Source organism: Numida meleagris, chromosome 5 (assembly GCF_002078875.1).
Source record: "Numida meleagris isolate 19003 breed g44 Domestic line chromosome 5, NumMel1.0, whole genome shotgun sequence".
In the NCBI taxonomy this organism is placed as follows: Eukaryota; Metazoa; Chordata; class Aves; order Galliformes; family Numididae; genus Numida; species Numida meleagris.
This window is the reverse complement of record NC_034413.1, coordinates 54,020,020-54,033,766: the sequence shown is the minus strand read 5'-3', so window position 1 is coordinate 54,033,766 and position 13,747 is coordinate 54,020,020.

Genomic DNA, 13,747 nt, shown 5'->3' with positions numbered 1-13,747 from the left:
TGAAATGCTGTCGTCCTGACAGGGTGTCAAAAATTCAGCAGAGCTCATTTCCTTGCCAGTAGGTGGAGCTAGCACGTAATACGCTGCCTCCTTTTTTCCTCCCTTAGCCCCCCCTCCCTTTTTTTTCCCCACACCAATTTTCTGATCGATGTTGGGATTCACAGAGTGAATCTGTGAACAGGAAGCAGGAGGAGAGACTACAGAATACTGCAGAGGCTGCTTTGTTGTTTTGAAGGGGAGGTTCTTTCTTCAATTCTCTCCTTTTTCATTTCAGTGAAATTAAGAGTTTACAAGCTTCTCTGCCAAGGAACCTGAACCTGCAGTATAAGGAGCCTTATCATCTACAAGTATACAGATATTCCTTATGCCATGATTTGTAATTCAGTCTTAATCAGGTAAGAAAATTTTATATTTTAATTTAAAATTTATTTCTTAGGCAATAAATTCCAGTTGTTATGCACCAAGATTCTTCTCTTGTGATGCCACACCTAGTTCTCAATTAATATTAATACAGCAATAGGAGAGGCAACAATAGCCATCTTTGCAACTGCATGGATATTTCATAGGATTTAATTAGGTCTTAGCACAAAAATGAAACATTTTGTTGTTCTCTGGAGTTCCCTGATTGGTCCTATATTTAATTGAGATTTTATATTTAAAATTAGAATTGCTTCTGAATCTTTATTTTTCATCCTAACTGTGGTAATTTATTGTTTTCATGTGATTATCTACAAGTGTTTTCTTTTTCTACTGGAGGTTATATTCATGCTGTATCCAAGATACAAATTGGAGTGGCATTCTAGAGCATATTAATACATCCCTGGGATTGCTCAGTTTTAAAACCACCCTGATTTAATGCAGAAATATGCTGTTGCTTCTTTATACCATCTTCAGGCAGAGGCTTTCTTTACTTCCTAAATTCATCATTTTGTTTCTGTGAGGTATAGGAGATTTGCGGGATTCTCCCCTCCCTCGTCTCCCAAAACAGCCTCTCCCTGATGGAAGACAGAATGGAGGACTTGTCTGTGACTAAATATGGTTTAGCACTGCTGTAAATACCATATGAGACACATTCCTGTTTTGTGAAATGTTTTGTGTATAAGTATGAATTGTTAATGAAAAAGCTTCATTTCATATTGCATGAGAAATAAATATTTTTCATCCATTATTTTTTAGATGCATGATACACAGTGGGAGAGACAGCAGAATGACTCAGGAGGTGGGAAGCTTATGCAGCACCCCCTGACTTTTCTTTGAAACCTTCCACATTTTTTTCTTAAATTCACTTAATTACAGCAATAATTCATTTATTCAGGAAAAAAAAAAAGCCATAGAACTGCATTAATTTACACTGTCACAGATCAGAAAATGGACTTCGTAGCTAGTATATGAGAAAAAAATTATGTGTGATCAAATAAAATACATTATGCTTTCTATTGTTTGCAGGTAAATAGGGAAGCACTTATTCAAAACCACTTATTCACCTGTATAAATATTTCTTAAGTGATAAGTGAAGCAACAGAAATTTGCCTGTTGGGATTTGAATGCCTCAGCTTTAGATGATTCTTTAGACATATGTGAAGTGTTAAGAGGGTTCACGTATTCTTGCAATCAATGCATATTGCCTGCTTTGTTGCATTTTTGTGATCAGTGTTTACATTGTGTGTATATGGGTACGGCTCAGCCATAATGTTTGAAGATACCTTCATTAGTTGGTAAATGATCCTGCAATCTTGAACAAATTTTGAGTAAAGATGAATAATCACATCTGCAGTTTCTTCCAGTGACAAATGCACTAAATAAGTGATGTTCTCTTATATCTGTAGGCCCCAATTCAACAACAAACAGGCATGTCAATGGGAAGACTCACGGCCTTAATATTAGGCAAGTGGATAAGTACCTGAGTCTGTTCTGTTGATTATTTTTTTTATTATAACTATCATCAAGGATATAACTTCCTTTATCACAGAAATTTTACAGTGTTCATAAAATTCAGTTACTAGGCCAAACTAGCATGTTATCTTCAAAGATAAGCTACAAATTTCAAAAATATTGAAAAAAGATTTCAAAAATATTGAAAAAAGATTTCAAAAATATTGAAAAATGCCAGTGAGTTGTTAAAAGCCCTAGAGGAAAATACTGAAGCTGAATTCTTACAGATTTGGAGCATAATAACTGTGAACTTTAGGAAATGTAAACACATAGATGGGCATATCATATCCAGCTATGATCCCGATACCTTTCAGAAGCAATGGCTGAAGTCAGATGTTTCAAATGTGGACTTCAAGGGAAAGTTGGCCCTACTTACCTTCTGTGAAATTTATGTAATAAAAACGCTTAAATATCTGCTAGACTTTTTTCATCCCATTCTAACCATGGTGTTCTCTACACCATATAAGCATCAGACATCCCCAGCCCAACAGTACCATTCTGCAGCCCCAGCAGCAGTGACACCCTGGCTTGCTCAGTCACTTGGTGGCAGGCATTGGTTCATGAATCTGTCCAGCTGTTGCCTGCTCCAGCTCTGAGGGGCTCTGAGACTCCTCATAAGGGGATAGAGAGGACATGGAATTAAGTAGTGCTTGAATCGTGCTGGACAGCAAGACTGCAGCTGCAATCCTTTCTAGTGCATGCAGCTCTCAGCTGAAGCCTGAAAATCACAAACAAGATTTTTATTGTGCTACTTCCATTGTTTTAAGACCTTGCACACTCTCACATCAACCTCTCCACAGCACAGTGTGGATCCTTTCTGTTTGCAGTGGCAGGCCCTGGTCCTGTGCTACCTTGGAGTGGGGACAGCCTTTCATCCACTGGAGCCCATCCAGCCCTTCGCCCAGCTTGCTGCGCAGGCATCAGCGATCCTGGAGGCCTCCTTTGTAGAGCCTTCCTGAAGCCACCTGAAAGAATCCACTTCTTGTCCCTCCTTTCCTCTCACTGACAACTACCAACATGAGAAATGCTGGGCTGAAAGACAATTGTGTCAATGGTGGCCTGAATCTCCTGTTCTGTTATTTGTCTTGCAAAGATGATAATGTACCTGATTTCAAAGGAGTGTTAACATGGCAGAGTCAAATGATGTTGGGAACCACTCAATATCATAAAAACTGTTGAAAAGAAAAAAAAAAGGAGGAAATTAATACTTCTGTAATCACTGCATTTTGGGTGAGATATGCAGTAAAGGTTTAGGACCAAAATATTCAAAGTGGACAATTTAAACAAATGTTGCAAACTATATTCATGTTATTCAATTCAAATTCATATTGTTTCCCAGCTTACAACTTTACCTCTTTTACTTCTGCTCCTGAGTTTTTTGTTCCTTTTCATCCTCTCCTATTTCAGTTAGGCTGCTTCCTCTTTCTGCTCTTTAGTGGTGTGGGACCAGCAGAAGGCCTTTGCTTCTGCTCTTAAGTTTCAGCATTTGATGTCTCAGCAGCTATGATTATCAATTGCACTGAAGGGGCTGCTAATGCTAGGCAGAAACACAGCCAACACATGGAAGCTCTGTAAGTATTATTTCAAGCCGCTAAGAAGCTTTTTCTGAGCGTGTCTATAAATTATTTTAGAGAAGTGCTGAATGGCCAGATTTCAATAAATTTAAACAGAAGCAACAAAAGCAAACTTTTATACTCCCTGAACAGCCTACTTGACAAAATTCAGAGTAAAGAGATTGTAGCAAAAATTCTCAGTAATTCTCTTGAAAAATATTCTAATACTGCAGTATTACCAGCAATACTAAGTAAAAGATCATTAAAATACATTTTAATTTTTCTATTTATAACAGAAATATACCATAGATTTATATATCTTGCCTTTTGGTTTTTAATCTTGTAGATCAGTGAAATAATGCTTTCAAACTTTAAAAAAAAAAGCTGTCCACGAGTGTATTTTTTCTATTAAATGATGGAGATTTTTGTCATAAACCCGCGAGCTGACTTAAGAAAGATCATGATGTCACGTGAATTTGCACTATCAAGCTTAGTTTTTCTTTCTAACTTTGTTGAAAAAAAGCCAACCACATAATCATATCCAGCCTGAAGAACTAAATTTTGGCAAAGCTAAAGGCATTGGAAAGACATTCTCAAAATGGAAAATACTAAGCAAATAAACCTCTATCAGCTCTGTTCATAGTGTATATGAAAAAAAGAAGAGGTTTTGTGTAAGTCACACTTGCTTCTTAATTCTTAGCTTAGCTTTCCTTTGGTTTGGGCGGAAACAGATCTTGGCCAGGTAAATTGTTCTTTTGACCTGCTAATGCTAGCTAATTCTTACTCATCTTGCTGGAGATAGTCACAGGTCCTTCCCATTATTTGGTGAAAATGCAGACTTCCCCCATCAAGAAGCAGGACAGTGTTCAAAAAGACGATGATTCTTCTGTGGAGTATGCAGCTACCTTATTAGGACACAATTGTAATATTAGTAGACATGCATTTCAGGACGATGGATGTCCAAGTTTTGAACATACAGTAAAGTTTAACACAGACCTGCTGTATGACACAAGATGCCTTGTTTTTATGTCATACATTGCTGTTTGTCTGGTTTTAAATGGAGTTGCATGGTACAGCCTTTGAGTATTTTTAGATGTCAGATGGACTGTTCCAGCCAAAAAAACACTGGATACACCTCAACTGTGCAGTAAAAACTATGACTGAAGTAGGTGTAGATTTACATGAAGCAGCTCTCAGGTCAGTACTGTGGTTTCAAAGGCAGTGTGCGTGTTTTACGGAACTATACAAACCTGCTTATTGTTTTGGCTACTTCTTTGGCTTTAATTAGCTTTAATTCTAGTAGTGCTGAGTTAACTAAATTAATGCTACAGTATTTCCGTATCTACTGTTGTCATTCTTTAGACAGCAGCGCAAATTCTGCTTTATTTAAATTATCATCAGCAGTCTTTTAGAGTGGAACAGAAACTTAGTCTTCGTATTTGAATGGATTTTATTAATATATACTTTCCTATAATGTTCCAACCATTTCTCACTTTCTACAGTGTAACTGCAAAATCCTCAGCAGACTTTGACCCCAATGTGGTTTTGTTTGATGATAAATGTAAATGACTCATTCTGAAATTAGTCTGACTCAAGTTCTCTGAAGCAATACACTGTGTTCTAGACTCACTCATTCATCTTGGTATGATCACTGATTTCACATATGTATACAAAATGGTGCCAGATATATGCAGAGACAAATTTGACAGTCTTTGATCTTGAGAACAAGTGGTTGGAGTTTAATATGTCATGAACTACATACAGATAGAACAAGATCAGAAAGAAGAGTGAACAGTCCTTTCAATAGATACTGTCGTCTGAATTTTCCATTTGAAGATGAATTCCATAAACAGGCACCAACAAAAAGAAGGCTGAAGTAGCACCTAAATATCTGAACAGACCATGTGCTTACAGGGAGATTTATGACAAATTTCTCTGCAACCACAAATATTAAGAAAAGAGAACTTTGCTCAGGATACTTGAAATTTAATGGTCTGTCTCAAACAAAATGAAAATTTTTTACAATACTTATTGTATGCTCTTTAGGTATACATATTTATACCTAATGCAAAACAGTGGAAATCCTACCTGCTGGGACACAAAGAAAGCTCTGTGACATCAGTTCTCCCTACTGGAGCTTTCTGGAGAGGTTGTTCTAACTGGGACTGTGGTACACAAGGTCGTATTACAAGAGCTTAACAGGTGTATCTGTAGAGTGTGCCAGCTCCATATGTCTTCTGTTTACTGAGAGTCAATAATGAAACCATGGAAACTAAAAGACAAGTACTGATACCAGGCAGAATGAAAAAATCTTCCATCTGTAGTTGTGTTAACCTGAAAGTAGCCATGGGACAAACACTACATGATTGTTTCCAGATTGAGGTGATGTCTGCACAGACATCTTAACAGCAAATGTGTTTGCACAAGTTAGACTTTGCAGTGCAGGGATAGGGATCCATTTTGTAGAATGGTCAGTACCACAGAAGTGCTGATGGTAGACAGGCTCCTAGGTATCACAGTACTGCTACAAAAAATTACTCAAATGAAGTACAATATAATGTGAAAATACTGGGATGCAGGATGAGCTGCCATTTTACTTTGAACTGGCTTGTGGAATTTCTAATAGTAATGGACAAAATGGGACATTCCCAATTTTACTGCCAGCAGCAATGGTAAGACAGAAATCTTAAAAGTTATTAGGGAAATCAATTTCATTATGAAGCAATAGACTGTAAATGTTTCTGGGCCACATTTATGAGAGTCACTTTTCAGTAGGATAATAGTTTACATCTTGTAACCAGTTTGCTTTTGTATTTTTGTAGAATGAGCATATGCAACCGTCACAGAACATTTTCAAGAGTTATTGTTTCAGATGATCTTGTTTTTACAATACTGTATTTTTGGGCAGAGTTAACATTTAAAACACTCCACAGGCTTTTACAACATTTGTGACTGTAAAAAGATATTTGTGCTTTTGCCAGCTCTAGTTTTTAGGAATTAAATGATCTTTGATCTGAAGCAAAACTTTGGCCCTGTAAGCCAAACTGAAGGCAGGTTAGCCTTCGTACAGACTGAATGTTACTCTACTCCACCAGCATCCTTATGAAAAGAATATTAAAAAATGAGTGTAAGCCTAAAGGTTTGAAGATAATGATCTCTAATAATATATAGAACACTTAGATGCTATTACTCATGCTGATATCTTGGTCTGTGGAGTGGCAGAGACTGGTAACCTAGAAGCATTCTCCACTGCTGGGAAAGGAATTATACTGATTTTCTCACTATTGGTCTCACTTCCAAATTAGTTAAAGGATTCACCCATTCTTAAAATTACGTGCTCTTAGTGAGAAAGACGATGGAAATGATCCATTTGTGTGAGCTTGTGTAAATATCATGAAGATGGGTGATCACCTCTGAAACCATGATAAGAAAGGGAGATATCCCTTGGGAATCAGAGGAAAAGACAAGAAAAGAGATTGCTAGTGGGGAAAGCAAATGAATGTAGTGATAAGAAATTTGGTCTAAAAAAGAAATTACAGAAGGAACACAAATTCAGTACATATGAGGAGGAAAAAACCACTGTAACGCAAATACTGAGATGTGTATTCATTTTCCCTACATGGTGGTGAGCAGTGCAATGTGCATGGCTCCAGTGGGAAGATCTCTTGGCAGACGTACACCTCCAGGTAGCAGGTGATGCTGTGAGGAAGGAGCACATGTGAGAACTCTTCGGGGATCTCCTGCCTCTAATTGGAACCTGCTTTCCTGGCTTAAACATAATGACAAATGAAAAGCTCTCGAGGAGATTTTCAACATCTGCTCCATTGCTTAATTCAAATATATCAACAACAACAACAAAAACACAACTAGATATACTAAAAAATGTACAGTTAAGAAATCATTCTGGAGTAAATGAGCAGCTGTATTTTAGTCTACGAGTTTTGTAGATCATCCTAGGCAGTCCTTCTTTTCCTCATAAAGTCAGATTACAATGAGTGAGCCCTCCTCTCTTCTTTTTTAGCTGCCTTAAAACAGAACGTTTTTATCAGACAGTAACTAGAACTTTACAGATGTTGGATCCCTATATTTTTTCTTTTTCCAGAGGTTTTTCCCTCTTATGAAAAGAAGTCTGGAGCCAAAATAGATTAGTTTGGGGCAGATACATAATGAAACTGTTTTCCATTTCTGGCACATTCTTATACTTAAAAGGAGAACTTTTAAATTCACTTTGCCAGGTATTGATACCTAAGTATGTAGATTTTTTGTCATAGAATGCATTAAAACCTGCAAAAAAATTTAAAGTTAGCATGCAATCCGAAGCAGTATTAAAAAATGTGTCCTCAAATTGTTTCAGATATGCATAGAAAAATCAAGATTTGAAATAATGTATTTTATTGCACTACTTTACTATTAGGTAACTTACAAAAAGAATCTCATGAATTTGGCATTCTAAAAAGTTATGTTCCAGCCAATGCTGACATTAAACCAAGGGACTGCTATAAGCCATACTATGCAGAATGCCAGAATAAACACTCCTAATTATCTCCTCTGATCCCACATCTATAAATCTGTGTTGTTCCTCCAGGCCTTTCAGGTTTCTTGATGGAACAGAGAGATCACCTTTCTGCTCTTACTTCTGTGCATATGTCTGCCATATGCACTTTGTCCTTCAGGATAGCTTGATCGATATTTTTCTAACATTCATTATATTCTCAATTAATATCTTGATATGGTGGTTAGATTATCGTGAAAGTATAAAAGGCAAGCAGAAAGTGAGCCTGGCAAGCCGTTTCAGTTTTTTTAATGGCATTTCTATTTAATTGTGGGCCAATTAACCACTCAGTTTCCTTCCAGATAAAAAAAAAATCCACTAAATTTAATAGAGAGTTGTTTAATGCTTCCTAATGTTATATATCTGACTGAGCTTTTCATTACCCAGAGAAACAAACATGCTGGTCAGGTCACCAGGGAGTAGTGATAATGCCTGCTGTCTTCCTTCGCATGGGAGGTGGCAGGGAATGAAACTACAGCTCTAAGGTTTTCTGCTGGCTCCTGTATGATGGTCTGGGAAATGCTATATAACAACCCACCTATGTTCTGTACAAGTTGCCAACTATAATATTCATCATGGGATCTCATTTCATGCTTTTTGGTATATTTTTTCCTTTTTGGTTGCCAAATTTTGAATACGCATCCACCTTTACATGCCTCAGACTGGTGACATCTTCATTTAAAAAACATTCTTACTCAACTGTAGAGAAGTTTTGGACAGCTGGCAGAGCTGTAATAAATAATAACTTCATAACTACTGCAATTAGTACGTATTTTAAGTACTACAACAGGAATACTCAGTTCTCACCCATACCTATGTTATTGCGTATCAGTAGGCAAATTCTGTATGTTTTTACACATCATTCTGCTTCCCAAATCACAAGTGGTTCTTTTTCTCAAAGTGTAAATTGAGAGTAATGGTAAAAGATGAAGAATACGTGGATGTTATTTAATTAAGAGGTGTGGAAGTACAAGGATTGTTCTAAATGCTCCATATTTTAAAAATCAGATGAAAAGAATTAGTGAGCAGCAAAGTCAAGCTGTAGGACAGTGACAAAAAGCAGTCTTTACATTGAGGAAATTAGAGTTACAGTTTGTAGCGACCTGTGAAAAGGGTGATTTAAGTGAATTGCTTGCCCTCATATCAGTACTGAGTAGGACTCATCTCATCTCCCTCCCTTTATAGACAGTGCGAAGAAACAGGCACTTCTGGGGCACAACTTGCCTCACCTTAAGCTAGATGTCTAAAATGAATTTGAAAATAATCAAACAATGGGTAGGAGAGGGGGAAAAAAAGGCAAATGGGACAGGTCAGGCACCTCTTCTGTACACAGTACTGCCAGTCCTGTCTGTAATTACCATGAAACATGTCTCCCCATGACTAGTAGATGGCCTGAGTCCATCTGCACTACTTCCCTAAGGATAAAGTACCAACTGCTAATGCATAAGCCACTGTAAGACTAAAAGAATATTAACACATAAATACGGGACCTTGCCTATGACTTGATTTCCAGAATCACAGAAGCCAGTTTGCTTCCGGCTCATTTGAATCAGCACTTCCCTGACACAAAGCCAGCTATACCCTTCCAGTGACGAAGGGAATCTAGTGGAGACAATGGAATTTGTCTTTGCTGCTGCTTTGCTTGCTTCAGGGACCTTGATATGCTTCACACTAGGCATGTAGGAGAGCTATGAGCGGCTCTGCTGCGACGTGCCCCGTGGCACCCTGCTCTGTGCAGGGGATGGGCAGGGAGCTCTGCTGACCTCAGGCTGCGTCACTCCTGCAGGAGCCCTCAGTGCTGCTGCTGGGCAGCTGCAGGAGCCAGCCAGCGCCCGCACGGCTCCTGGGGGAAAACTCCTATGTTATCCATGGAGCTGCTCGGGCCCCTGTGTGGGGCGGTCCCCGCGCTTCTGGTATCGATTGAGTTTTAGTTTTGGAAACAAGCTCCTCGAGAGGCCGTTGTGCTTGCTGTTAATAACCTCGCTTTGCAGCTGCGGGTCTATTTAGAGAATGCTCCATTTCGATTCGGATCCTCCTGTTTATGTTGTGAAGTTGCAGATGAGATCTATGCTGCCTGATGCTCCCTACTACACAAAACCTACGCTCGGGGTGGGTCGGTGGAGGTGATTTTTTCTAGTCCAAACAAACCAGCAGCTCAAAACAAGGATAACTTCTTTTAAATGCGGAGATCACGTAAGAGCTGCCCTGCCCTCAACTCCCTATGCCCGTTTCTATGGTTTTGCAGCCTCCATTTCCTCCCTAAAACACACCCACGCGGACGAGGGGCACTGGCGGACAGCACCGCACGCAGCACCGCTGCAAGCCGCACCCCCCGCAATGCGCAGCTGAACGAGCTTCACGGCGCGAGGACACCCGTCATCCCCGGCCTGCAGGGACCAGCCCTGCCTGCCGCACCGCAGCCCCCGCAGCCCGCGCTCGGGCGGCGCCGCCGCACCCGGGCGCAGTGCAGCGCAGCGCCGCCTGCCAGGCCGCAGCGCGGTGCCGCAGCCGCCAGCTGGTTGCTAAGCAACCCCTCCTCTCGCTCCCCTCGCGCCGCGCCGTGCGGCTGCCCCCGCTCCTGGACCGGCATTGCCGCCATTGCGGGGCCGCGTCCTGTTAGTGCCTCCCGGCTGCCCGCGCCGCTTCAACACTCGGTGTTGGCAGCCGGTCACTGAGGTGGAGGGGTGCTGAGCCCGCCATCCTCAGCCTGCGCTGGTTCGAAGCACGATTTCTGTTGCTTGTCCAGAATTGCTAGGTGGTTGTTATGGGGGTGCTAAAGTCAATATAACTGGTGTGTTCTATGCAAAAGCATATACGTTATATAGGATTACATTTTCTGTAGCCACACTAAGTTAAGATTAATGAAGATCTCATTCTAAACATCTTTGCATAATGCCCGTGCTGGGAACGTTAAATGAAGAGTTGTAGGTTGTCAGAAAATGAAATCATGGCATGTTTTATTAACAGCATCAGCACTCTCCAGGCATCTGGAAATCTCTAGCTCATCCCATACATATGGCCCTTCTGTTATCATTGCATCTCTGAATTGTGTAGTCACTCTCCCCACACAAACACACTAAAAATGGATATATCTCTAGCCTGACACTTATACAAGAATACTCTTGTGGGAGCAAGTTTTTCCCAACAGATATGAGGATAAAGATTGATCTGATTAAAGGCCCAGCTCAGCTGGATGGCTGAGTGGCCTTAGTCACTCCATCAGCCTCATCAGGGATTTGGTGAATGATCTTCTCACATTAATTTTCTCCCACACTGCTGTTTGCGTTGGATGAATAGTTATTGTCAGTTATTGACTTACAATAAGTAGTCAAAAGCAGTAAGAAACTGATGAATTTATTTTTACCAATATATTTTTCATATCTCTTTGGAGTACACCTTGCCTTAGCCCTGTCAGCAGTACCCTGAAATAGTTGTTAAAGTTGTGAGAAAATTGATTAGAAGGAACCTCCAAAGTTTCCCAGTAGTGATCTTTGTATATCTGTTTTCCTATTAGATGATCCTTGCCACACATTTTGTGTAAAGTGTTGTCCTGACATATGGTCTATGTTGAAGGGCAGAGGGTCTTGGAAGAACAATCCTTGGGCTGCTGTAACAGTACACTAGCCTGATGTGATCTCTAATTTAGTAGCATTTGAGCATTCCAATGAACCTTTTTGCTTTTCTCTCCTACCTATGTGAGGTTCTACACCAAGTGGGGGATCTGTGTTTATATTTGTTGACTGTACAACTGTTAGAGCTCTGTTCAGCTCTAGACTTCAGGCAGTGAAGACCTGTTTGTACTCTGGAACCTTAAGCCATATTGTGTTTCGTAGCTAGGAAAAGCACTAAAATTTGGAATATGCTGTAGACAATCAGCTAGTCCTTCCTGCTCCAAAAGTGAGCCTCTTAGCTTCCTTCCCATAGTATGATGAGTCAGCTCTTTGATCTGGCTGAAATCTGGTCACAGTTTTCAGCCAGATCAACAGTTCAGTTTTCAGCCAGACCAGTGTGCTGATCTGACTCAAATGCATAGCTGTAGAAGTGCCAAAGCCAGCACAGTGGGAAATGACCAGAATAAGAGCGGATGGAGAATGGGACTGTCTCTTCTGACAGCACCATCTTACATTGGCTTTTTTCTGAAGCTGCATTTCAAAGGTGATTTTCTAATTGCATGTCCATGTTAAATGCTGGACAATGTGTAGGAAGCTGTATTTTTATATAGCTCTTCTAAAAGCCATTTGGAAGAATTTGTTGTGTAGAAACACTTACTGTTCATATCTTACCATTCAGTACGCACATACTGTACAAAGAGACCTCTGTCAGAGCTCTGATTACTGAACATGCAGAGCACCACAGTATGAAACACGCAGACCTCAAGAACAGGAAAAATGATTTTATCTGTTGAATACTAATTTCAGCAGTGAAGCAGTGAGACCATGAACCTTAACAGAGATACTACACTGGCTGTAAATCTTCCCCCTTCAGACAGGGTAATCTGATCTTATACAATACTTCATGCAGTGCCATGGGGTGCTGAAGCATCCAAAAGTGCTGTAGCCCTTTGAGATGGAACAACAATTTCCAGAATTTATTTTGCTCATGTGTAGGAATAGCAGTGGTACAAGGTGCAAATAAGAGACTAGACTATGGAATGGCTCTTTTAATCTTGTTTGTCTTAATATCTTCTCAACAGGGTAGGAGAAAATGAGTGTAAGTTAAATCTGGTGGCAGATCTCTCCTACTCCACAAGAATGCTTCCTAAGGAACTAATCTTCCTCTGTAAAGAATCCCTTAAGAGATTTCCTGCACATGATGGGACTTTCTTCTGCCCTTCATCCCTCTTACTCTTGAAAAACTCTCAGTGAGTGCAGTCAAAACCCCCATTCTTTTCTGCTTCTCTAGTATGTAAATAATAAGCTTTTACTTCCTTGAGGCCAGGGAAGAATTGTAACAGATGGAGCAGCACAAAACATTAAAAAACAGTATTTAAACGTGATCCTTAAACATTAAGGGTTTCTTACAAGTTTCCAGATTCTCATCCTGATCAGTTTGCTACAAATCTCACACTCATTGCTGATCTTTCTTATAGCATCTTTTTACAAGGCTTGACCTTTCTCAAAGCCCTTGAATGACTGAGGTAGGTCTGCTCCCTTCATCTGTTGGCACTTGTAAAAGGTTTTCCTAACAAATCTCTCTTGATGCAGTTCAACCCCACAACCTCTTTGTCTATATGCCAGATAAAAAGAGAAGAAATATTTTAAGTAGCATGAAGGAAGAAGTGCCGGGAATTTCTTTAGCTGCAGTGTATGTGATTAAATGTGTAGTATTTACAAGAAGAAAAATATCTCTTCCCAATTTCCCTCTTCTGCTCTCTTTGCAAGACTAATGTTCTTAGAATGGCACTAACTTATTTTGAACACTACAGCAAATACCAAAGTAAAGTACACTTTGGTCAAATTTGCTGGTTACCAATACATTTTTGGGACAAATTCTACTTAATCTTTCTATTAATTGTTTCAGCAAAGAAAGTGGAAATATGCCAATGTGATTTGTTCCAGTCACAAAGTTACAAGGCATTGTCAAAGAAGGATCAAGCTGTTACGCAGAAAAGACCAGATGAGCTTGATGACTAGCATTACTGGGGCGAGATGAAATTCAGATCCTTAAATGAAAAGGCATGCACTTAAGGACAATTTATGAGACTACAGGA